At 44.8% G+C, this 26,914-nt stretch overlaps 1 protein-coding gene across 3 annotated transcripts in view; it reads right to left on the minus strand.

Moving 5' to 3' along the window:
- The window catches only part of GAS7 (growth arrest specific 7), a 112,712-nt gene that overhangs the window by 77,632 nt on the left and 8,166 nt on the right, over positions 1–26,914 (minus strand). The window lies entirely within an intron of this gene.

Raw genomic sequence — 26,914 nt, forward strand, 5'->3', positions numbered from 1 at the left:
AGGCCACCTGGTTAGTCAATACCAGGGGATCTGCCAACCGAGCTGGACCTGCCCAATCAAACCTGTTACGCACTGTAGAAGGGGATAAAGTTCCTGTAGTGCACGTAAGAAACATGCTGGGTAAAACAGTCTGGGCTACTCCTGCCACAGGAAAAGGCAAACCCATTCGTGGAATTGCTTTTGCTCAGGGACCTGGATGCACTTGGTGGGTAATGCAAAAGAATGGGGAAGTCCGGTGTGTACCTCAAGGGGATTTGATACTGGGTGAGAATAGCCCATGAGTTGAATTGTAGTATGTTAATTATTATATAATACTGTATGTCATCACTACCATAATTGCTACATATCATAGATGAAAATGGTGATTAATTAGAATGTATTGGACAGAGTGTAACCTGAGCATGACATAAATGGTACGGAATAAGGGGTGGATATCTGTCCTGGTTCCAGTTAGGACAGAGTTAATTTTCCCTCATAGTAGCTGGTAGGGCGCTATGTTTTGGATTAGGATGAGAAGAGTGCTGATAACATGCTGATGTTTTAATTGTTGCAGAGCAGTGTTTACACCAGGCCAAGGACTTTTCGGCTTCTCGCTCTGTCCTGCCAGCCAGCAGGCTGGGGGTGCAGCAGGAGCTGGGAGGGGACAGACCCAGGACAGCTGACCCAAACTGGCCAAAGGGGTATTCCATACCATCTGACGTCATGCTAAACAATATATAGGGGTGGCTGGCCGGGGTGGGGGGGGCCGGCTGCTCGGGAATAGGCTGGGCATCGGTCAGCGGGTGGTGAGCAATTGCATTGTGCATCACTTGTTTTCTTACACATTATTATTGTTAATACTATTATCATTATCACTATTATTATTATTATTGTTATTATTATATTCCTTATATTCCTTATATTATTATATTCCTGTCTTAATAAACTGTCTTTATCTCAACTCACCGGCTTCACTTTCCCGTTTCTCTCCCCCATCCCAGAGAGGGAGGGGGGAGGGTGAGCGAACGGCTGTGTGGTGTTTAGCTGCCAGCCGGGTTAAACCACAACAGGATACCATGCCTCATCCTTGGTCACCTTCTGTAACACCACCCACTTTTGAAGAGAAAAAGTCCTTTTGCCTGTACCAAGTGCTAGGGCATCTCAGTGTTTCTTGTGTCACCAGATTGGAGCCGTGTACATACCCCACATGTCAGTCTAACAGGACAGCTCTCATTTTTCTCTTCTCAAAAAAATCCCTTGCCCTGATAACTCTCCTCCATGCCACCCTAAACTCTTCTTGATCCCTTGTCCTCCTAAAAAATATCAGCATCTCTGTGCAGCTGCTGTTTCCTCAGATGAGCTCTCCATCACCTTCCCACCAACCCCATACAACTGTGACACTCCACTGGAGGACCACGGAGTGAGTTCCTGTGGACAGCTTTCCGCTCTGGGTGAACTCTCCTAAAGCTCTGCACACCCATTTCCCATTTGGCTCTGAAGTCCAGTACTATCTTCCATCACTGTGGGCTTGCTCTCCCAGCCAGACCCACAGCTGCCAGAATTCCTCTCCTCTCCCACCCCGGTCCCTGGATGTGGTACAGTTGTGCCCAGAACTCTGCTTTAAGCTAAGATCCACTGAAGAGCACTGTGCTTGCAGGCAATTTGTCTTCTGGGACTGGTATACTCGCCTCTGCCAACACCCTACACTTGAGAAAAGCAAACTGTTTCTGAAGGATATATGACCTGGGCACACAGGCTGCGTGATGTTTTGTGGCTTGGTGCTATGTGAGAGACCAAAACAGGTGGGAAGTGAAATGCTATGGTCCATGAACCCCTCCTAGACACTTTCAAAACAGGGGCTGTCAAGCCAGAGTTGATAAAGCCAAGTCACTCCAGTGCAGCTCAGTCTTCTCCCTTCCTTCTCAACGTGCATCTGGTGCACAAAGTCACATAAGAGGCCAAACCAGAAGAAGCCACAGCAGTGAGCTGCAGCTGAGCCTGTCTCATGAGGCCCATGGCACCAAGTCTGGTCCAGATCCTGCTGCACACAGGGGTCACTCCCCTGCAAAGCAGCAGTTCAAGAAGGTACTTGGCAACAACTATAAATTTGCTGACTGAAGAGAATGAAGCTGGGTATCATTAAGATTAGGATCATTAAGGTTGGAAAAGACATCCAAGATCATCTGGTCCAACCATCCCCCTACCACCAATGTCACCCATTAAACCATGTCCCTAACTACCAAGTCCAACCATACCTTAAACACTCCCAGGGACAGTGACTCCACCACCTCCCTGAGCAACCCGTTCCAATGCTTGACTACCCTTTCTGAGAATAAATTTCTCCTAATCTCCAACCTGAACCTCCCTAGGTAGATGTAAGAAGTAGGAAGGATAAGAAAGATGGGGCATGGGGGAGATTCAGTGTGGGAAAAGAGCATGGGAGTGGGGCCCAGATTTAGGGAGGGTAGCTAGCACAGAAGAGAATAAAAGGTTTGTGATGGCTTCTGATCTGGAGAACAGCAGGTGTGGCAGGAGGGTGAGCACAGTTTGCAAAGGATGACAGCCTGGCTGCTGGCTGCTCTGCCTGAGCTCTCATCACACTCCCAAGCAAGTTAATCACTTTCCTATGCTTCCTTTTCAGTGTGCTCACAGCCACTGTGAGCACCACTCTGTGACAGTATTTAGCACTATTTGACAAAGTTGTAGAGTCCTGGTACTGAACTAGCAACCAAGAAAGGGGAAACGAAGTACCACCCTCATGGCAGGCACTGAACAGCCAGATAGGAATGGTGTCTGCATTGAATGAGAAAGCCTGTCCAGAGCATGGTAACCACAGCTACCGTTGCTCATGTATTCCTACAGCTATAATGAATATACCCACAGAGAGCTCAAAAATCACCCCTAGGAAAATAAATGGTCTACTGTTTTTCTTTCTTGTGCTAATGGATGAAAACTCATTTAATGGACAAATATGTCCTGTTCTCTTTGAGTACTTCCTCCTGGTTAGTGTTATTGAGCTGAGCTGTGCATGAAAAGGTGATGGCCACAATGAAGCAGGATGGGAAAGAAGCTGCGGGTGGTCACCACAGGCAGCAGCAAGAGCTGGCACTCCTGGGTGGTGCGGCCTGGGGAGGCTGAACACACAAATGGCCAAGGAGGTGTCTACCAGGCAGACTGCTGTGATGAAGGGTTCAGTTACACACACACAAGGGGGCAGAGAGGAACAGCAACAGCAACGGAGGGACAATGACAGGTGGGGAACCCCAACAACCAAATAAGACAAACAGAGCACCCTTGCACGGCTCCTCCCCTGTACAGGACAGCAATAAGCCCCATTGTCTGGAGTGAAAACTATCACAGTGAGTAAAGGGAAACGCTCTGTAGAACATCTTACAAAGTGGTACTGCCTACAGGGGTACAGGATTCATTATGGGATGCAAGCGAAGCATACCTTGGGATTGTTGGGATTGTGCAAGACTTGGGATATTTAGGAGAAGAAACAAAGGTAGGTGAAGGGGGGAATTCAGGTGGTTTGGGGAGGAACTAGTGCAGGAAAATAGAGGCGTAAGAGGATGAAAGGTGTTAGCTGCATGTAAACAGGTGACCAGTCACTACATTTGTCTGTTCATGCCCTGCATCTGATCACTGTAGTCTGTCCTGTCTTTTTATTAATCTCCTTTCCTAACTGTTATCCTGGACATGGGGCTCTCCATTCAGTGTGCATGTACAAATTAATGCCAGCAACTGGAGTGGGGACCATGAGTCACAAGGGCAAGTACATCTGGAGCGCCAGCAACTGAAGACATGGGAGTACCACTGTATCATGTGTGTGCTTATCAAGCTAAACTACCCAGGTATCAAAACAGCCGTAAGTCTGGACGAGCTACTGGAGAGACCAGAGGCTATTTGAGTTGGCTACTAGAGGGACCAAAAGGTCCAGTCCTGGTCTCTTCCACAGACCCTAAGTTCTGGGAATTGGCTGAGACCCATTTGCTCGTGTGTGTCTCTGTGTGTGAGTTGAAAGGATCCATGGCTCATCTCCCAAGTAGACTGCCAGCTCCTGGACAGACTGCCTCAGGCCAGTTACAGGAAGGCTTCACATTACATATATGTATGTATTCCCTACTAATAGACCTTTATCTTGTTCAGCTACATGGGGGAAAGGATGAGATTATTGGTGCTGTTTGTGTGAGTGCTGAATGTTTCTGTCTGTCTGGATCTGTGCGGCTGGCTATATGTATACGTATTTAAATACTGTATGTGTCCATTAGTGTTGTATACCTACTGCTTAGCCTCACTGCTGCCTGCACCTAGAGGTATGTAGCTTTGGCAGCCTCACCTCTGTTGGTCAAACAGACTCAGCAGCCCCTGACAGAGTGCACATAAACTTCCCAGCCTCTGGTGTGGGGTTTCCAGCTGATGATGTGGAGGACAGTTAGCTGAGGTGGAATAATCCCAGTTCAAAACAAAGCTGAGCAATGATGAAGAGAGATACCTCACATGTGCCTGACCCCTGTTACTGCCCCAGGAAAATGGAGGACCATCACCTTGCATTCATTCCATCCTGCAGAAGCCCAGCTCTGCAGCAACAAGTTTAAGAAAAGACTTCACACACCATGTCCATTCAAAGGCACCAGGTTCTGAAGAGAAAACAGAAAGATCTTGGCATCCCCACGAGGCTCCACAGGAAGTCAATACACATACATGCCATGCAGAAATTAAAGGCAAGAGCAAAAATGCCAGGAAGGACTGAAGTGGTACCTCGCACTCACTCCCAAACACAGCTGTGTCAAACTGCCTCCCTCAAATGTGAAGCAATCCCTCCGAGCAGTCTGTTATCCCATAACAGTCAAGGAGTTTATCTGAAACATCTCTACTCCTTTTTCTTCTTCCCAAATAGAAATAAAGTAGTTAGTACTCTCCCGCTCCTCTTGTTTTCAGCAGTATTGTTTTTTGCTGTTCAGAGTTAATACCTGACATCTAATTTGCTAGCTAGCAGAGCCAATATGGGCTATGGAGGTCTGTAAACAGTTTATATGTTAGTACACAGCCAGCTTGGGTCACCAACATGCAGCATATTGAGCGCTCTGTGTTGCTACCTTTCTGTTATTAGGAAATTAAGCCATGATGTCTTCCCACCATGCTGTCAAAATAACAGGATGTGTCCAGCTGGGACAAAGCTGATTTCTCAAGAGATACAGAGCTGATGGCAGCTGACAGGGTCCCATCTCTATGCCAAAGCTCTGCATGCTCCCACATACAATTGGCTTACAAACTTTGACGTGAGCTTACTGAAATGCAGGCCTATTATCTCAATAGGAATTGAGACAGAGCTCTGCCACTGGCTGGCATGAGCTGGCTTGCCTAGATTCTAAGACTTCCCCAGGAAAGGGTTATTGCACCACAGTTTTCAGTGTGGGAATGGGTAGGAAAAGATGAAAGCCTGGGGCTAAGGCATCGCCAGCATTTCATGAGCTCTGGGCTGGACATGACATGGGCAGCCCAGGAGGAGCCAGAAGCCCAGCGTGGCTCAGCACGTGGCACCCTCCTCCACTTGCTGTGCTCCAGAGGGATATTCCAGCTCCATCCCTGACATAAGCATTTCGTACAAGGCAGAGCACCAGGGCCAAGTGCTCTGAAGGACTTTGTTGTCCTGGGCAGCCAGGGACAACAGGCCCATTGTTGGACACAACCTTGTACTGTAAGAGTCACCCCGCATATGCCTAGACAGTCACAAGGCCAGGTCAGGCCAGCTGCAGTGTTGTTGCTTGTCTACAGTTGGAAATGACAGATCCCCCTCTGAGTAACTGCAGAGCATGCCATACCAGGAAGACAATCTGACGCTCAAGAGGCAGCTCAACACTGCATGCTCCAGGTGCTCTACACTGGGGATGGAGACTAGAAGCAGTTAAAAAAAAAATAATAAATTTCCCAGAACGATTTAAATTTACAGTCTGTCCCCTCTCCCTGCACTGCTTAACTCAGCGTGCCCGTGACTCTCACAGCCCTGCAGAGTTCTGGTATCAGCAATGCCCTATGCCCTAATTCTGCAGCACAGAAAAGGCAGGCAGAGAAATATCCACAACAGGCTTGAGCACCAGCAAAGGACATGGCAGCACAACTGCTTTCTGTGCTCCTAGGATCCTGTGAGTACAGCTGGTTTTGAAAAAATATCTGGGAATGATGCCAAATGTTTTTATACAGGACCTGCAGTCCTTACGTTGCAGGGAAGTTCAGCCTGGCTAAGCTCCCTCTTCCATATGCACTGATAGAACACACTCTCATCAGCCCAGAACGAAGCTCTGAGTCTCCCACGCTCACCTGCATGCAGGGATATGCCCAGTCTGTCCAATCAGAGCCAAAAAGCATGGATGAGTTCAGATTAGATGCAGTTCCATAGTCAGATATTTCACAAGATGTTGTGATGAACTGCAAAATGCATGCACTTAGAACTAGAAGGCAGCCCCAAGCCACCATGGCCTTGGTAAGGATGTGCCATACTACCTCCTATGACTGTCCCCAAACAATGCCACACTACTTCTGAAAATAGATGCCTTGTTTTATCTGAAGACAAATGAGAAGAAGTAACTGTTTAAATAGGAAGAAAAAAAAAAAACACAGAACTTGAACAGAAACAAAAACAGAAAGAAGATGTGGTAGAGAAACCTCCACCGCCTCCACCTGACTGGTTTCTGCACCTAGAAACCCCCCACCTTGAGGCCCAAGCAGGAGGGCAGCCCCTGCCTCCTGCCAGTTCCCTGTGGGCTGCCCAGCTGGTTGCTGACCTGTCCATCAGCTCTGTTACAGCTCCATCGATCCTAGGAATTGTAAGCATCCCCTCCTCCTGCAGCACTCCATCTGACCCTGAGCACAGCAGTCAGGTGAACAAAACCCAGTATCAGCTACTGCAGTAACACAATAAAAAAACTGCCCCCAGCAGCAAAACATCCCCTCTCCAAGTCAGATTACAGGCTTCCAGCATCTCACAGGAGTACAACATGAATGTAGTGTCACCACAGTAGCTATTAGCAATGAAGAGTCGCTTGCTTTTGTGTGGATTGCACAGAAGCTGGAACACTCTTCCACTCCAGCAATGCACAAGGTGCAAAAAGAAAAAATTATGAGTAAAACCAAAATAATAATGAAAAATCTATGAAAAATCTACAAATCATTGTGCAAGAAATTTGTTCTCTCAAGGGTACAATGTACTTATACAACGTAACATGACAAACATACACCACTTACAAAGGGGTTGTGTCAGGGCATGGCTTTATGTGCTTCATTTCTCAGACAACGCTGGTTTTTTTTGTTTTGTTTTGTTTTTTAACAAGCATGACTCTACTGCTGTGCTCTGCAGTTTCCCAGACAAAATAAACTTCTTAACAACTAAGAACTAGTGTCTGTTCTTTTAGGAAGGGATCCTCTCTAAGATTATGTGCTAGAGCTAAACGCTCTCCCATGTGCACACATACACACACAGCAAAGCTAAGGCACGGGACCATCTACCCCTGCTGCTGTCATTTGCCAGGAATGGATATTTACAAAAATATTCTGGAACACATGAATAACCTATCTGCAAGATAGAAAAGGAAGTAAAAACAACATAGTAGAGTTTCTGCTGAGATTTCCAGAGCTGGTGCATTCTCCTTCTCAAAAGAAGTTAATGAAACGATATTCTGAGATTGTCCAAAGGATAATGTTGGTTAGTTGTTGATATTTTTCTTTAATTACTTTTTAAAAGACTTTAAAAACCCGCCCACTGTTAGGAAGAATGTTGGGACCAGGTCCCAGAGAACCTTATGTTGATCTGCATCTCTAATAAGATGTTTTTATTATAAATATTATCTCAAAATCTATGCAATTAAAACAAAATTGGAATAGTTGATTCAGATTCTGTTCCTGGCCCCAGGCCTTAAGCACAGCTATTAAGACTTGGGCATATTGCTGCTACATTTTCCTGCACTTTAAAATGAAATTTGCTTCTCCCTGGTGCTGTGGTAGGTCAGGATCCCCAAACAGAGCCCCAGCTACTTTTGCATGCAGCCTGGACAGGACTTTTTATTTACAATTGTCCTTAACTTCTTTTGAATGGTGCTTCCTTGCAGAGGAAATCTCTTATGCAGTTCCTACCTGCTATTCCCTGCATTAGATGGCCTTCCATAACCAAAACTTAGGGAAACTCAGATGCAGAAAAAACAATTGAATAGACAAGATACAAAGTGCTGCCAGATGCACATTTCTGTGCACTCCCTCATAATCCCTCTCAGGCGAAGGGAATGTAACTGTTGTTGCCGGTAACTGCAGTAAAGCATATGAAGACAGACATGACATTTAGCTGTTATTTTTTGCTGCTATCGAATGGTATAATTCTTCATAAATGAGCAAACAAACAAAAAGCAAGAAGAGAAGGCCATTCCCAGCACTTGCCAAGGCCAAGCCAGGCTGCAGCAGCCCCAGCCAGTGCCCCCAGTCAGAGCCATGATTCCGCCATGACCCCACGGCCTGCCTGCCACCAAGCCGCTGCAGCCAGCCAGAGGCCACTTAGGAGGGGAGACACCGCATGGAGCTGTGCCAGTCTGGGTGGGAGTTGGCTGGGAGCAGGGCTGGTGTGAGGGGCCTGTGGTGGCCGCATGCCAGGGGACAAGGGCAGTAAGGGGAGGGCTGGGGCTTTGGGGCTCCATGGTGAGGTAGACAACACCTGCTGCCCCTTGCAGCTGGGATAAGGGTGTCCTGCCAGGCTCAGCAGGCACTTCCTGCAAGGACAGCCCTGGTGGCATGCGCCTTTGCAGCATTCCCAGTGTTTTTTTAAGGAGACCCTTCTTGAAGAGGGGCAAGCATGGGACTTTCCACCCCAGTGGAGAACAAAGATGTCACTAGAGCAAAGCCCTCCTTCCCCACCAGTCTCAGTAACATCAGAGGGTGCTCATGGCAGGATGTGCTGAGCATGACCACAAGCACCTCTGCTTGGCTGCCTTTCCACCTCCCGTGAGGCAGTCTGGACACACCAGCACAGGTGGAGAGGCTGACTGGCATCAGAGGATGTTATATTCACCTAAAAGCTTCTTTCCCAATACACATATTGGAAAAAGTGCAAATGTGACGTGCAAGTAACACAGCAGCATCAGCTGCCTCTGAAGATGTCCCTTTACACATAAAGCAGCACAGGATCTGGCTGCCGGGCAAGAGCCACACATCCCCCCCCAGCCCCACCACACAGACTTGGCCTCTGCAGCTCTAGCAAGGACTGGGCTGATGCGCAGAGGCCTCGGCAGTGCAGTGTGCTCTGTGGCTGCTGTCCCCCTCCGTCTCTCCTGTGTAGATTGGCCTTTCTGATTTGGAAGAGGACACCTGGGTCTCTCCCACATGCCACATACACAGGGCTATAAAGTGAGCCACAATCTTAATAGACTGGGCAACCTTTGACAACATGGATGCCTCTTATCTCTGACATACCACTAATGCTGACATGAAAGGGTCTGTTCATGTTTACTTCGTAGTTAGCAGCATACCTTGAAGCATTTGAGAAACCACAGAGTTTCTTGTCCTCAGAGCTACTGCTCCCATCTGTTCGCACACCAAAGGGAGCTCAGACCTCTTTTTAATGAAACTGCACAGTACAAGCATTTCATCTGAGAAGAATACCTGGGTAACCACACTTGTAAAAACTCATTTAGTCCTGGGATGGCCCATTTATGAGAATAAAATTTAACCCAGCACACTGCAGACAGGGGGAAGGGCTGCAGATACCAAGGATGACAAAGGCAGACCTAAAAGAAAGCACCAGGAAGCTGCTGCAGCCAAGCAGGTCCAGAACAGTGAGAGCCGTCAATCGGAGCTGATCAGCTGCAGCCAGAACAGACGCACACAGAAAAGTGGAGCAGGCAGCAATATGGACAGGAAATAACAAGATGATATTCATCTTGGAAAAATGCAAGTACAAGAAAACAGTGCATAAAAGAGCCAGTGGGAGGGAAATCCCTGGAAAAAGTCATTGATGAATTGTAATTTGCCCCACCCTGTAACTGAGAACAGCCTCAGAAGAACATCATGAGCATCACTGAGCCACCTCCCCCCCACTCCCCCTTTGCTCAGTCATTCCCCTTCTCTACTAATGCTGATTTAGAGGAAATTAATTATCTCCTCATTTTAAAATTGCCATATTTCCCTCTAGACACCCCATTCCCTTCTGGACTTTTCCATACTTCAAGCCTCCAATCATATGTCTATGAGGATGCATTTTTGCTTCACCTCAATCTAATTTATGCAGCAAAAAGGATAGAGGAACTTGTTAGAAAAAAATGGCTGACAATTGCCATTGCATATAAAGCTCACTGCAGAATCATGAACTGAATATACACATTTGGAAGAAGGCTGGCCTCTTACCCCCAAGACTATCCTTCAGCAAGGATGCATTTCCACAATGTCCAGACACTACAATGCATTGCTTACTCAAGATTTATCACCAAGCCTCACTGGCTCGCAAAGCAGGCAAAGCAAATCTATCTACTTAGTTGTTCTACATCCAGCAAGTTATTCTTGTTTAAGGATTTCAGAATTTCAATATACATCTTCCTCTTTTGTCCACAGTGCATTTTACTGCAGCACTGGTATTTACTGGTTATTATATGGTAGCACCAGAATTACTGGGACTGGGAACCCTTTGTGCTTGGTGCTATGCATGTAAGGAAAGGAACCTCTGAGACTGCTTTTAGATGGAAAATAAGCTGACAGTTACTCTTACAACAACTAAAGAAATGTGGATGTAATATTAGATAAAATCAGAAAAAGAAAAAAAAGCATTAACAGTAACAGGAAATGTTCTATAAATGCAGTAGTATTAAGAGGAAGACCAAGTAAAGGAACCACTTGCTGTACAGCAGAGAACGAAAGCTACCCATGGATGATCGTGTTCAGTATCTTCAACAACAAAGTCATCTGCTAATGAAAAAATCATCTGTGATCAAGTGGTTGTCACAGTTAATACTAGCAACAAAGAGTTAAAATCTTCGCCTGCAACAGGGAAGGAAGACACAGAATACTGATACTGAATAATTCATCCTAAGACTTTTAAAAAACTGGCTCATAAGTATGAGAGCCTTTGCTAATCATCTCTGGGAATCTGTGGAAGATCAGGGAGGGAAAGTTCTGGCAACACAGAAAAGGCAAAACAGAGTGTCTCACTTGAAGAAATTGGAAAAGAAGGAGATGGAGTCATGGAACAGCCAGTCTAATTCCAATTTCTAGAACAAAAAAATGGAATAAATTATTTAACATTTTTTAAAGAACTCTGAGAAGGAAATAAGGATTTAATTAAAAGCTTACACCACTTTGTCACAGTTATATCTGTTAAACCAACCTGATTATGTGTGTGAACACTAGCCCCAAGGTAAAAGTGGGACTGCAGAGGTGCCAACAGTGGTACACTCTACTCGAAAGACAAACATCTTATTGGGATGGAAGAGAAAACAGCAGCTTTAGAGACATGAACCTGGTAAACTGGATTATGTGCCAAGTTCTGAGCTTCACTCTTTAAGATATGAACAAATTGGGTAGTCCAAAAGAGAGTAAAAATCAGAGATCTGGAAAAAATGACCTGAAAGGAAGAGCAAAAGATTTTTAATATAGAGACGGAACAAGCAAGAGTGGAGTGTCTCAGATAAGTCACAAAGCTGCTGAAAAAAGAAAAATAATGGTTTATTTTCCTCTTAATCATAAGTAGGATAAAAATGGATTTAAATTGCAGGTTCAGCCTGTAGAGAATACTCAAGTTTGGACATCCTTAAAAAAAGACCAGATAACTGTTTTTCAGAAATAATGAAGGTATTATTGAGACTTGAATGAAGCAGAGGAGTGAGCCTGTGACTACAGTATGAGATATACATATGTTCCCTGAGTAGCTGTTTTCAATGATGACACTATGCTGACGTTGCCTGAGGTGACTTGGAATATATGCAGTTGTTTTTAAAATGGAAATATTATCTCAAGTATGAGATTACGTACTGAAAAGAAAACAAAATCTAATATAAGAAAATGCTACTTAGAAAATGCTAGAACTTGGAGCTGAAAGTTAAAGAACTAGGGTGGGGACTATGTAATCTTTTTTGACTGCATGCATAACACGGACTTTAATAACATTATCACAAATCATTTTCTTCCACAGGACTCTGATGCTTAAGTGGTGTGATTATTGAGAAACTGCTTAACAGTACCTCATTTCTGTCCTCTGGGGAATAATTTATGAGGAATAAAATGGATTCAACTGTAAAATCAACCATTTAGACTGACAGCAATTAGGAATAAGGCCCCAGAGACCACCAGCATATGGGATTTACCTCTCCTTAATCCTGATATTTAAGAAAAAGTACAAGACTTTTAACGACCATCAAACCAGTAATATCTCCCTGCAGAGACACAAACCAGGACATTTACAAAGGGATGTGAAAGGCCTAGGTTCAGTTTTATTTATCAATAACTTCTGAGATCAGTCATTTTTCATTTGCGTTCAGTCAATTCTGCGTCCACAAGCCAAATGTGAGAGGATTTCTTCAATCCAGTCTGAATCATGAAGCAGAAAAGCTTCCGGAGTGATCCAGTAGACCTTCCCCACCCCACTTAAATAATGGCCTTTAAAAATGCCAGTAAAAATGAATGTACTTGAGTGAGAGAGATAGATACAAGGCCCTTGTTTAAAGAGACCTGGTAAAAACTCAGATTGAGGTTGGTATGATCCCAGATCCAAGCCTGTGCTGTATTATTCAAAGAATTTTGCAGATCAATGACCTTGGATTTGTACAAAGTGGTCTCTGCCAAAGCCCTTAGGCTGCACAGCACATACATGCTTGCAACATCTGAGGGTTTCTGTACGAGGCTGAAATACAGAGTTGCCTGTTTCCTTGTCCAGCCCAGCACCCCAGCAAGGCACCCACTCTCCAGCCTTACTCTCACATCACCTTAACCTTTTCTCAGCACCACCTTTGCTCTCATGTAACCTGGACAAAATTACCTCAACGAGTAGTAATTCCTAGACTATCAACCCTTTTCACATGAACTGCTAGTAACTTTTGCACATGAACCACAGTCATATTTGCAGTTGAGGTAGCGTGAAGCTGGGGATTGCAAAAGCTTAATGTAGACAAAGCATGAAAGATCTAATGAGTCTTGCAATTATATCTCACTGCTTCAGATGGGATTCTTAAGGCCTGAAATCATGTGTTTCAGTGAAAAATACTCTATTTTGAACTTAGAATCGATGTGACATACAGGGCCAAAAGTTTCCTGATAGCAAGCTACTACCCTGTGGAGAGCAGAAAAAGAAAAGATTATTGTAGCACAGTTTTTGATACAGCTAATCTAGGAGCAATGGAAACGCCCTCCTGGAAACACAAAAAAGCAAGCTTCTAGGACATCACCTCTGCCAGCAGCTTGCCCATGCCAGTGTGCCTCACCATCTGCACCACTTCACTTCACTCCTGAAGCCCTGCATGAAGGTGCATTGTTGTGGTCTCACCTTGAATATTCTGTACGGTTCTGGGCTCCACAATATAGAAGTGATGTTAAGATACTTGGGAGTGTCCAGAGGATGGAAACAAAGCTGGTAAAAGGATTGGAAGGAATGTCCTATGATGAGAGGCTGAGGACACTTGGTTTGTCTAGTCTGGAGAAAAGGGGGCTAAGTAGGTGACCACTACAACTCGCTAAGGAGGAGAGATGGAGACGAAGGTGCCAGTCTCTTCTCCCTGACAGGTTATGCGGGAATGGCACAAAGCAGTGCCAGAGGAGGTTCAGACTCGATATTAGGAAAAATGTCTTTACTGTGAGGGTGGTCAGACACAGGCACAGGATTCCTGGGGAGGTGGTTGATGCCCCATGCCTGTCAGTGTTCAAGAGGCATTTGGATAATGCCCTCAATAACATGCTTTAACTTTTGATTAGCCCTGAAGTGGTCAGGCAGTTTGACTTGATAATCTTTGTATGTCCCTTCACAACTGAACTATTCTATTCTATGAAGTCCACGGACCAACCCCTTTGTGACATCTGTGGTGCTGCACCCAGCCACCTGAATACTTGTGTTGGGTTCAGGGAGACACAGGCAGGAATACAAAGCACTTAGGTTCAACAAAAAGTGCTATAATTCATACTGAGAGATACTTTCTGCCCTGTAAAAAAAAAAAAAATTAAAAAAATGCATTTTCATGTACTGTTGCAACAGCCATGTCTATGAAGAAAGGAACTGGAAGCCTTAGCAAAGCCTTTCATGTACAGGCAGGTCCCACAACCTCCTGGACAACAAACACCAGCCTTGGCCTCATGCCTAGGAAAGAAGCATGACAACACAGAACAGATGCTGAATTCAAACCACAGATTGGTAACAACTCCTCCAGGCTCCTGCACTCTGAGTTAGCAATAGGAAGAACAGTTTGGCAAGACAAGAAAATTACATTTCAGTGTAGATTCTCATAGAGAGAGTCATAGAGCCGGTTCTGAGCACAGGGAGGTCAATACTCAGAGCTGGTGAAACTTCCTGCCTGAGTTCAGCACTGTAGAGTTTATCTGAGTGAATATAGGTGCCTACAGCTGTGCTCCTGTAACCACTAGGGAGAAATGGAGGACCAAGCTCCTTCCAGACAGTCTGTTTGAAAAAACACAACCCCAGAAGTACCTCTTTATTAGTTGGCTCCTAAGAAGTCTGAGTAACTCCATTTTGTCTCTTTCAAGCAAAGATGAAGTTGTTCTTCACTGTCTACATGTTACTAAGAAGTTTCCCAACTGAGAAGCTTCTCCTCCAGGACCACTCACCTGTCTACTTACAATGGACCATCACAGCAGAAACAATTCTCAAAGCTTATGAGAAACCTGCCATCCCTCTGGATTCCCCATGCTCGCCCTACTTGTGTCGCCTGCAGCAGGCTCCTGCCTGCTGACTGCACTCGGCCAGCCTTCCCCAGCAGGCAGAAGGATGTTCATGGCACAGCCTGGCAGCTAACGTGCTCCTCAAGGAACTGAGAAGTGCAAGCTTGAACCCACTCTGAATAAGAGAAGCCACATCTCCCACTTCCTGCACACAAGCTGCTCACATGCTGCAAGAGGTGGTTGTTCAAGTCTCTTCTCCCTACAGCTTTTAACAAGCCATGAGGCCCCCTCAACAATGGACATCAAATGCATATGGCCCTCTTGCACAGCCTCACATCAGACACCACAGCTGGTAGGAGGAGCTCTAGCGCACACCAGCCCCAGGACTTGTCCTTTCCCACTGGTGAATATTGGGCAGCTTTGTGCTAAGCATAAATCAACACTCAAACCCCTTTGGAGAAGCCAGCATGTCTTGCAACATCTGCACACAAAGGCTGTATGCCTCCCTTACATGATTGAGTTTAACCTGCTTGAGCACCACACCTATATGCTAGTGATCAGGTGGACATCTGGCTCTGGTAACATCTGTAACACTTTGCAATTTGTGTGCTCAAACTGATTCACCCCCAACCACTCCAGTCACAGAGAGACAAGGAAGGGATCTCAGCAACCCTGGAAACCCAGCATCTGCAACCACACGGTAAAGTACCAGGGAGCAGTGAGTTGTCCTGAGCGCTGTGTCCTGCTCTGCTCCCATCCCCACTCTTGACATTCACTTTGAATGGGCTCTGGTGCTCAGTGGTCCTGTGAGCACACGTAGCTAAAAAGCAACCCTGGGAAAACAGTGAGCCACTTTCTGCTGAGAGACCTGGACCAGCTCATACAGGGAGGTAGCACAGACCTGCTACCAAATGCCGGCTGGGATTAACGAGGCAGAAGAGGATTGAAGGGGAGGCCAGTCTAGGCCAGCTCTCCACCCTTGCTAAGCCACCCAGGCTAAAGCACCTGAAGTCAACTGAATACTGATTGTCTGAGCCTAAACATCCCTCACATTGGACTGAATATTGCAGGGCCTGTTGCTGAACCAAAACACTGAGAGTTTATGGACAACCCAAGATCAGCAGGATCTGTGTGTCTGTGTACGACTGTATACATGCCACCTTCCTACAGACCTCATAGGTTTGTCTCTACCCACCTTCACTGGTGCAGTGGTGCTCCTGCCACAGAACCTTTACGTGGTCCATCCCAAATTTCTGTAATTGACTGGATTAAGAGAGAATAGTTGGTCTGATTACAGATGGAATTTCCCTCGTGAATCCTGCACAGCTGCAGGATCTCACCATGCAAAGAAAAACAAAGCCTGCATTATCTGAGGGAAACCTGGAAGGTTATCCTGGTTTTGGCCTCACTCTAGTAGTTTTGCACACACAAAGATATTGAATCTGTGTCTAATTAATCACAGCCTACTACACCATAGCAGCACACTCAATATTGTTGTTCTTCAGAATAATATTGCTTAAAAATACAGAGAACTGAAACTTTGCTGTAACTTGTGGTTCTCATCCCTTAGAACACGCTCCTAAGAGGGAGTCTCTAGAGCTGAAAGATGTTTTCAGCATGCTCTGAACAAAAATAATGAATGTGACATTTCATGGTCTCCACTGAAAGAGAAAAATCTTTAGACAGGAAGCAGGGCTGAGATCAAAATTAGTTTTACAGGAACAGCTTTCAGATTTGGCTTGCTCTTTCCTGGAGTGATATATTTATTTCTTTCAACTGAAGAAGCTGCCTTCCTACTTCTGGAGCTGATGCCAAGCAGAGGAAAAAAAAAAAAAAAAAAAAAAAGAACCAACACCAAAGAAAAAGGAAGGCTTACAAATTTAGAAATTAATTTCTCACCTTGAGAATAAAATGTAGAAATTGCCAAGGAAGATAACATCATAAATAAAGGAAAAAGCTTTCAACCGAGGAAAAAATGTGTCCTGTGTTGTAATGATCAACTAATTCCTTGGAAATATTCTGATAAGACAATTGAGGCAGTCATAAGTTACATGACAAGAAGAAACAATTGCTGCTCCTTGCAGAGCAGAATAACACAGCTTGGGTGTACAGACTCTATTAGAGTCTAAGCTGTAATCTTATTTGTTAAAATAAAAGGAAGTATTTATAAGGGTTTTAGATGCATTGCTTTCTCAAGCCATAACAAGCTGCCCTTCAGACTGCATACCATCTGAAAAAAGGGTAGGTGACAATGATAAACCATGACCATGACCATTTGCTATGTGCCCTGCATGGCAGGTAGAACTGTTCATGACAGCTGTCTGTTGCATCGAAGCCAAACAGTCCTGACAATGCTCATGTTGCATTTCTCCACTGGGATACAGATGTCAGACACCCTGTCAGATAGCACCAATAGCTGCTGAGAGCTGCACTGTTAAATAAGCAACACAGGAACACACAAGCCCTCCACCACACAGAGCAAGGCAAAGGTTACTGGCCAGCACCACTTTTATTTTCAAAAAAGAGGTCTAATGACTCTGACTTTGGTTCTGCCATACACAATGCGTGTCTCAGAGAGACTGAAAGGTCTTGAATGCTGGGGACACAAGAGAAGGACCCAATGAGCACACAATAGCAAGGTACCACAGATCACCAGTCATTCAAAAACTCTTGGCTTTGGTCCCCATGCTCATTTTTTGAAAGTGGCTCTTGTCTCAGCACCTCTGTAGTAGATATCTTCAACACAAGCTAAATCAACACAGACCAGATTGGCTTTTTTTTTTTTTTGAGAGAGAGAGAGGTTCGTTTATGGCACCCTTACAGACTGGCAAGGCTCCAGCAGTGCTGAGTATAACCATGTCCTGCAGTTTGCAATACTGGTCTCACTGCTTGCAGGTGTGGCCATGTGACTGCACAGTTTTTCCTACAGTTATCGAGAGAACAAACTGGACCTCTGATGAAAGATCCCACTGCAAAAGCTGTAGGGTAATGCAGAAAGGCCTGTGCATACACATAGCCCCCTCCCCCAAGCACAGGCATTTGGGAGAAAACTTGCTCCAAACTCTGCTAAGATTTAGGCAGTGCCTGCTGCGTGCATGCATGGCAGCTGCAAATCCTTGCAGGGCCAGTCTCTCCATTGCAGCCACTCTTGTAGAGCAATTTCCTCCTGCTGATGTGGGAATGAAATGCAGAGTTATATGGAGTATGGGGTGAGGTGAGGCTACCCAGGCACACTGTTATAACTTAGGACAATGACGTGCTATCATAGAAATAAAATTATAAATTTGTCTCTGCACACTGAAACTGAAGAAACTGTTTGGACTGCAAATCTCCTCAGTTAAACTTTTCTACCAGTAGCTCTAAAGAGTAGCATGGGATGTGACCAGCCCCGTGGTCAACAAGCCACTGAAGACAATGGGTGATAACTTTCCTATTCAGATAACACACAAGAGAGACAATAGTTTGGATTATCAGGGGTCTAAAAGGACCAGGGGACAGATGTAGTGCTGCTGCTGGAACATTTGCACTGACACAGGACTTGCAATTTGTTTACTCTCAAACACCCAAAAGCAGCAAACAAAAACCCTGTCAGTCCAGGGCAAGCAGCAAAGCAGACACAGCACATCTAGCTCTGTGTTGGTATGTGGGAATGGGGCAGGTTTGGCAGATTAAAATTCCTATGCAAAAATATGCCCTCCCATGAGATAGATGCCCTGACCTCAGACACACATCCTTTATTATTCACTGGCCCCTAAATGGTGGAAAATAAGGCTGTCTGTTGATATCACCTGCACCTCCTGCCTGACCTTGCTCTCCAGTTGGCTCACCTACGCAACAAAGAAGGCATAAAGACAGCGTTGAAAACACTGCTGGCAGAGGCTATGAGTTAGTACGCCCAGTGGAATGTAGCTGGAAAGCTGGCATCAGAGTACCCGGTACAGCTTTAGTACTTTTTTTTTTTCAGGGCACAACAGCTTTTGGGGAATGATGAAGGTGCTACAGCTCTTTCCTTAAGTTTTCTCAGCACTGGAGGAAAAGATGCATGGAGGGTAAAGCATGAAGTTTTAAGAGGAAAAAAAAAAACAAACAAAAAAAACAGCAGAAGATTGCATGAGGATAGGTGAGGAGGAAACCTTCCATCCCACCACAGCAAGGGAAGAGCCCGGGCACAGCAATTCGAATCAACTTCCCCAAAGCACTTCCCTTCCATCAGGAGGGGAAAAGAGACTTTTAAACTTTCTCCCCTCTAATCACAAGCAAACACTGGATCCTCCATCACTTCAAGCAAAGCAACTAGAACTTCTGATCCTAATGTCCCAAAAGAACAATTTCCAGAGATCCATAACTTGCCCAACAAAAAGCCACTCCATTTAATACAGCCAGCCAGCCGCATTACCTATGTTCCAAAAATCACCATTTTTTCAGATGCAAGCATATGGTTGAGGAACTGCTGCTTTGCGCAAGACCCAGTGCATGGCCCTCAGTTGGCCCTCCCTGATCACCTGTTCATGTCAGCACCAGCACCTCCTCCAGTACTGCAGGAAAACTGAAAGACAGCAAGAACAGGCCTATTCATATTTAACTCTCAGAAACAAGAAAGACACATTGGCTTCAGAGACTCCAAGACTCATGCAGAGTCCACTGAGGTCAACCAAAATAAAAGAAAATGGGGACGAAGAACAACCCTTCCCGAGAAGAGCTCTGTACAGCTGAGGCTATGGCAGAATCCACCTGCTGCCTGAGCCAGCCCAGCTCTCCACATAACCTGTCTGCTGGCAAATCGACAACCAGCAGGACAGAACTGCCAAGATGGGGGCAGCTTCCCATATGACACCCATTGGAATGATCTAACAAGGTGATCTGAGTATCTGAAATGATCTCCACGTGGCTGTAAACTAACACTCTCTCAACCCAGAAGACATGTGTGGAGCAGCTCTTGGCCTGGAGAAGGGAGCCTGGGCAACACTGGGTCATGGCCACATGGAAGGTGGCAGTTCCCCTGCTCATACTGGTCATACTGGAGTGGTACTCACTTGGACACCCAGAAGGAGCAGTGCACAGGTGCAAGCCTATGAGGCTGTGATGTGAAGAACTTTGCCGGGCATCACTGAATGGACCTCTGTGATCAAGTTCTCCAGCCTACTAGAGGAAAAAGTACTGCAAAAATTGTAGCTTTCAGTGAGTACGTACTTCACATAAATTTCCCTGAGTCACAGTGAGTGTAGCAGCTGAGCCCTCAGCTTCTTTCACCTTTCACAGACTGCTTGCAGTCAGTAGGTTGTTTTTAGCTGTGCATTTCCTGTTTATGGTGCTCCGATATGGTCAGAAGATCTCCTGTCATGCTCCAGCAGAGATTCCCACATCTGAGACATGTCAGGTCCCACCTCAAAGATGAGAAGATGCCAGAACAGGTGGTCATAAATGAGAGAGATGTTGGAAGATGCCATGTTGTCTCCTACCTCCTCCAGTGACAAGCTGTGCAGCACCCTGCTTCGTATACACTGGACAGCTACAGCAATCACAGGATGCTGGGAATGGTGATTTTCACCAGCTACCCACCAGCTTCTAGCACAGCCATGAAGACATACACCAGAAGAACCCAGTTAGCTGAGGTAGAGACCATAATAATGTCTCTGGCCAGCACTGAGGGAGGGCTTTGTACCTCACCAATGATCCATTTTCAGACTTGGTAAATCCTGCTGGTTAGGGGCAGAGGAGGAAGCAAGAGTGCGGGAATCCAGCAAACCCTGGGGCAATGCAGCTGAGATGGGAGCCGACACAAACTCAGTTTCATTTCAAAACGATATTCCAAAAAGGACCCATAGATCATTTAAATATGATTTCATTTTGGAAATACCTGAAGTTCCATTCTTCATCCCGTAACACACTGCAGTTCAACTCCGGTCTTCATTTGGTGCCAGATATCATTGTGATAATCATCAGTTCACAGCACAATGAGATAAGTCATAGGCTCTCCTTTAAATCTAGCTATTGAGAGTGATTACTTGGCCTTGGGTAATGAATTAGCCCTATTATACAGCAGCTGGCAGAGGAGAAGCAAATCTGCTGCTCAGGCAGCTCATTACAAGGGCAGTGCTGGAACTACTCAGCCATGTGCTACACACACAGCCCTCAGCAGGATTTTTAAACAGAATTCTGCAGACAGGACACAGATTTCTCTGGGACTGCAGAATACACTACATTCATCAATCCAGTTTCTAGCTATTGTTTTCCAAGTTAAGCATTTGCCTGCCCCTTGGAAATATAATTCCTCTTCTGTGCAATTTCTGCACGGCATGTTGCCATACCGTTATCAAATTCAAACTGTTTTAATCCTTCGTTCTTTGTCACCCCCCTGCAACCTCTGTTACTCTGCATCTCCATTCTTTCTCCCAAACTCTTCCATGCTAATTATTCCTTCACCCCCACTACCAGAACCTTGACAGCTTGTGACGCTTCCTGTTCTACAGCCAAGTCTCACCTCTACAGCAACTGAAGGAAGTTTCCTTTGCAACTACTTTTGTCATACATCAGATTATCATTGTAGATCTGACTTTGTGGCTTTGTGGCATTTGGCTCAAGGAGGAGGAGCACGTGAGCACACAGCAACTGCAGAATTTTGTTTTGGAAAGCTGAATGAAGCGCTAAATAAGTGAATTAGAAAGGATCAGGAAAACAAAGCAGATCCAACCAGTCAATTTAAAAGAACATTCTGAAAGTGCCTATACATTATCAGAATAAAAAAAGCAGAATGAAAGAATATGCTTGATAGTAATGTTATAGCCATGATGGCATAAGACTATCTGTTAGGTACTCTTGGGAGAGCCGGCATCTTCTGTTAGACCACCTATCAGAAGTATGCTTGTGAAAATTCATTCCTTCTGTGAAACTTTCAGAAGAAAAGAAGCAGTCAAGGAGCAAGAAAACTACTGTGCAAAATAAAAAATTGATAAGCCAGAGAGCAAGGAGCAGAAAAAAAGAAGAGGTAGTCTTCTTAACTCAAAAGTCTAGCAATGGAACCACAAAGGTCTGATGATGCAGCTAATTTCTCAACTAATTCAAGAAAAGGAGAGTGAGAAGTGTGTTGTAAATATTTGCAAGTGATACATGAAGCTACTCCAGTCAAAAGCCTGAAGAACTTTGATAAGTACAATAAAGAAGTAACATCATAGCAAGCAAACTACACTAGTGAGAAATGCTAAGTATTATATACGGGAGTAATAACTGGAGTCCTACACACATAATTCCTGTTCCAAACAGTGTCCATCAGCTCAAAGATCCTTGCTTCTCCCTCTTCCACAGAAGCTGGTCCTTTGGCAGCACCGTGTGCTCTCGTGAGAGTAGAAGCCTCATTTTAACTTCATTCTTGCTTTCCATTCAATTACTGCTTTTTCCTTAACAGTTCCAGCACTGCTTGATCATGTCTCTGATTGAATCAGTGTAAGAAGGCTAACAGAGGCAATGAGCAATGCTGAAATGCCAGAAAGCACAAAGTAGGCTTAGTAAGAGATGAAATGTAACTCTGAGTTAACAGACGTGTCTCTGAAATGTAAGGAATATTTACAAGAGTTTTAAATAAAGGATAGGGACAAATATGGGAAAAAGTAAAACCAGCTTGGGACTCTTAATTATGTTGTGATGTGCCTCCCTCCTCACTCTCAAGCTTTTCTCCCTTTTATCCATTCCTGGACTCATTGAGTGTGAGAGGACACTTCCAAGGCTAAGATGCAGTGCTAATGGGATAACTTAACAATTGCATGTGAGGCGTACAGCCCAGAGGCAGCTTCCACATTTTTATATGTAATGTACCTTGCAGCATCACCCGTCTTCTAGCAGCACTCTTACTAGCAATGCTGTCTAGCTCTGCATTTGATGTAGGAGAGGCAAGTGAGGTTGCAGCTGGGCCAGGAAGTCCCCCTGCAGCTTTCAGATCAGCTGCATGTTTTCCTTACCTGGGAGCAGGCACTCTGTGGTAATGCCGTGGAAAGCTCACTCACGTCTTCCTTCCACATCTTGACCATCACAGGTCTTCACAAACTTTTAAGTTTTAATTACCTTTCATTGAGCTTTCTTTTTCCCCATGGAAAAAGATAACACAGAGCAAAAGAAAAAGGCATGGAACTGATCAATAGGTGTACACATAGCGATACAAGACAAAACAACTGATGTTGAATGTATTCCGTTTCCACCAGACACCCTGGAAACTGCAGCAGCAAAGGTGCAAAGGGCTATTTAAAGTTGTCATTGGGCTGGGAAAGCCCTGGGAGATACGTGCAGTAAAGAAATTTGGTGCCCAGACCAGCACTAGAAGGCTACAGTGCTTTTGCTGTCAGCATCACAGTGCAAGTATCTGTGGCTCAAGAAGAATCTGCAAAGAGTCTGTTCTTACCAAATACAGGACAAAGTGCCTGACAGCTGTCCAAAAATGCCAAGGAAATATTTTTGACCTCTGGGTCTGCACCTGCCTAGGAGTTCAAAGATCAGAGACCAAAGGTCTCTGAAAGCCACCTGTCAGTCAGCCTAGATTCATTGCAAAGGGGCCCATACCAGCAACATAGGCTGTTTCCAAGCATTAAGAAAGGCATATGTTAAAAGGTGCTGGCCTGTTCCACTGCTGTATATGTTCTACAAAATACAGAGTGATAGTTCTTGAGTAACCCATGGCATCCTCCTTTAAGAGTTTACCAGCAAAAAGGCTAACCACAAATGTACTAGACTAATACAAAAGCTATTTTGATAGAGTGATGTGGAAAACTGGATTACTAGCAGGAACAAGGAGTGCTTCCCCCAAATGGTTACCACAGTGTGCACAGAGAAAGTCCTCTGGCAGCCAGCATGCAGTGTCAAATCTGTAGCACCTGGTGTACAGCCTGCCCTGCCTCCCAGCCAGAATAAGTTTTACCAGCCAGAAGTGCACTTTTGCTGGTATGGCATGTATGTAAGGGCTCTCACTGTAGAGGTGCACTCCCATGCCTAAACCCCCTGCTCTGCCTGCAGCCACATGCTGCATGGGCTTGGCCTGCCTGCCTACACTGCACATACAGTGCAGATCTGCACAGCTGATGGCCCAGGTTTCCTGCCACACACCAGTCCTTTACAAGAGGTCCTCTTAATAAGTAAAGGTTTACACAGTGGCATGAAATAAAAAATCCAGCCAAACTATTTTTTTTTTAATTTTTCAATAGAGACACTTGCAGAAGCACCCCGCTCTTGAAAAACTAACTGAAGAAACTGTTGGCCTTGATTTTACACTGTTCTGCACTAGATCATAAGTGGATCATACCAACACAAGGGAGTACAATTTGTAATTACATATGGCCAAAGACATTTTAAACTGACATAAGCTGATGACTATGTGCAGAGCACAGTATGGGGACCATCAAGTCCATTACGCTTTTTTCAGATTTCCCCAACAGGTACTTCTTCTCTGTCTGCAAATTCTGCCCAGATGCAGAGCCTTGAACCATTACTGGAAATGTGCACAGTAGGGATCAGCCACCACAACAAGACCCAAGCTTTTGGGAGGCTTCCAGCAAATCTACCATGTACGCACAGTGAGACACATCCCATAAATGTTGGATTCCGAAAAAAATTCACAGAACAAGTGTTCCCTGGAAGTGCCAGAAATCAAGGACAAAAATATCAGTGCCTTATGTCAAATATTCTAAGACACAAGTTAGCAGTGCTGCTTGCCTGCTACCCTCGTTAGGCTGGCTCCCCATGCTCCACTGATGGCACAAACTGGATGAACATACGGAATATTAGAAGTATCACCCTTGCTGCCCTGAGTTACAATGTGGCCATGGTGAAAACAACTGCAAGAGTCCCGAACGCTTCCAAATACAGACACTATACGCAATGCTGCAGAATCACATACTTGTTTGTTACTATTATTACTGGACTTCTCCAAAACAGAAGAATGCCCTATCTTTGTGATTTTACGTAGGGTCGGTATTCAGTGAAAGAATGAAAACAAATCCCTAGTACATACTCAGACATTTAAGACTCTGGAAACACAGAAACAAGGTGTATTGATGATAAGAACGTGCTCCATGGAACATAAGCAACCATGGATAAAAACCCAGTTATTAAAAAGACCAGTTAATTCTACCCAGTCACCACACATGCAAAAGTGAAATGAACAGAAAAAATCCAAATCTGCAAGTATCTTCTGGTCTTGGTTTCAGGGCTGAATTTACCAATTTGGAAATCAAAATAAAGTTCTTTTTAGAAAATAGTGAGTATCCAACGTATTCCCATTATTCCTTTAAAAAGTATTCAGTGTAACATACTGTGTAATATATTCAGTGGATGCTGTTTGCAGTGCAGCCCTCAGGACATCGAACATGCATTTTGCATCCACACCAGAAAACGAGACTATCACTACAGAAATCTCTTGGTTTTCCACAGGATGTGTGTCCCAGAGCACAGTATGAACAGGGAATTCTTCAGTGAACTAAGCAGTCTTTAACTGAGTCTTAAAATGATCTATGTTTTTCATCTTCACTCTATATCCACCCCTAAAATGCAGGTGAGTGGCAATTCATTTCATCTTCAACATCTGCCAGGCAGATATCAGCAGTGAGAGGTTTCAGACACCCTTTGTAATCCGTGGGTGAAAGACATGAGCGGAATAAGCCTTCTGTGACCTGTTTCCATCTTCTAGAAAAGGATAAAGAAAAACACTTTTACAACTTCTGTTCTGTGCAATTTCTGCAAGGCAAGAGATTTGATTGTTCTCACACGCTACAGTCACAGCATCCATGAGTTCAGCTTCTACATGATCCCTTCGTGCAGAGGGCAAAAGAGCTCACAAAAATCCCACACCTATCAACAAGACCCTTCCGTTCAGAGGTTTTTGAGTATTTATGGTACTATACAGTTTTTAAATTCTAACTATAACTTTGACAGTCAAAGAAAATTTTCACAACACATATAATAGATGACACTTAAGAGCTAGGGATTAGGACCTGCACATTCTCACAAGGCTTTAAAATACCTCAAAAACCTTGATCAAAAAGTAATGTTCTGGTAACAAAACATTATTTCTTTACTCTTTTAACATGAGAAAATAATTGTTTTGTTTTGTTCACGTTTTTCGGAAATGTCAATGGTCCAATGACCAGAAGTTTCAAGTCTGAAAAGTTACAGCCACAGAAAGTCACAGATGTCAGAAATCAGAAATGACACTTTGAAACTAAAATGCCTGCGTGGTCAGAGCTGCATGTATCACTGACTACAGAAACATGCTGGCTAATTGAATCATCCCTGCCCTGGAAGAACCAAAATTATCTTTCTTTGCCTGGAAGAGTTAGACATGGGGAAATGCCAACCCCTCTTCAGCCATGCTTACTGCCTCTCCCCAGCACCATCTTTCAGTGGCAGCAGGGCAGTCAGAAAGCACAAGCAGGTACCACAGGCATCCCTGGGCAGAGCCAGCAGGAGACAAGAGTACCAGTTCCAGCCTGGCACTTGCTCAGCCAAGGAACTTAACTGTTAAGTGTGAAGCAACAGAAGCGGAACACTGTGCGGGTTTTTTGAGCATGATGCCATGCTCACTTGCTAGCCACTTGATAACCACAGAAGGGTTCAGCACTCACACCCTTATCACCCTAAATTAAAGGTCAGATTCCTCTCCCATCACACAGGACTACGTAAGAGAACTACTACTTATTCCGCAGAGTACCCTCCAAAAAAAGCAGTGATAGCAGCCACAAATTACCCAAGATCATCACATATCACCCTATGTCCTTGTTGCTCTCTGTGACTTTTTATGTTGACCTTTTGAGGGGAGAGACGGAGGAATGAGGGAATGTCAGGTAACTAAGCCAAAGGATGTAGAAAGACCTGCTAAGAAAACAAAGCACCATCACCGCATGCAGGAAGTATAGACGCCACATATAAAAAGCCCAGGCCTCTGGTACTCAGAGACAGGCAGGTACTTTGCATACGCAGCCTCACCCTTATTTGTATGGTCATCAAGTAAAAGCTCTACTACAAAAGCTGCCAACATCTCTCTTCTAGCTGTATCACACACATTATGTAACTCCCACTGCAGCAGAGAACAGCTCCTGCAGCTGCTCAC

The sequence above is a fragment of the Anser anser genome (assembly GCF_964211835.1).
Source record: "Anser anser genome assembly, chromosome: 19".
NCBI lineage: Eukaryota > Metazoa > Chordata > Aves > Anseriformes > Anatidae > Anser > Anser anser.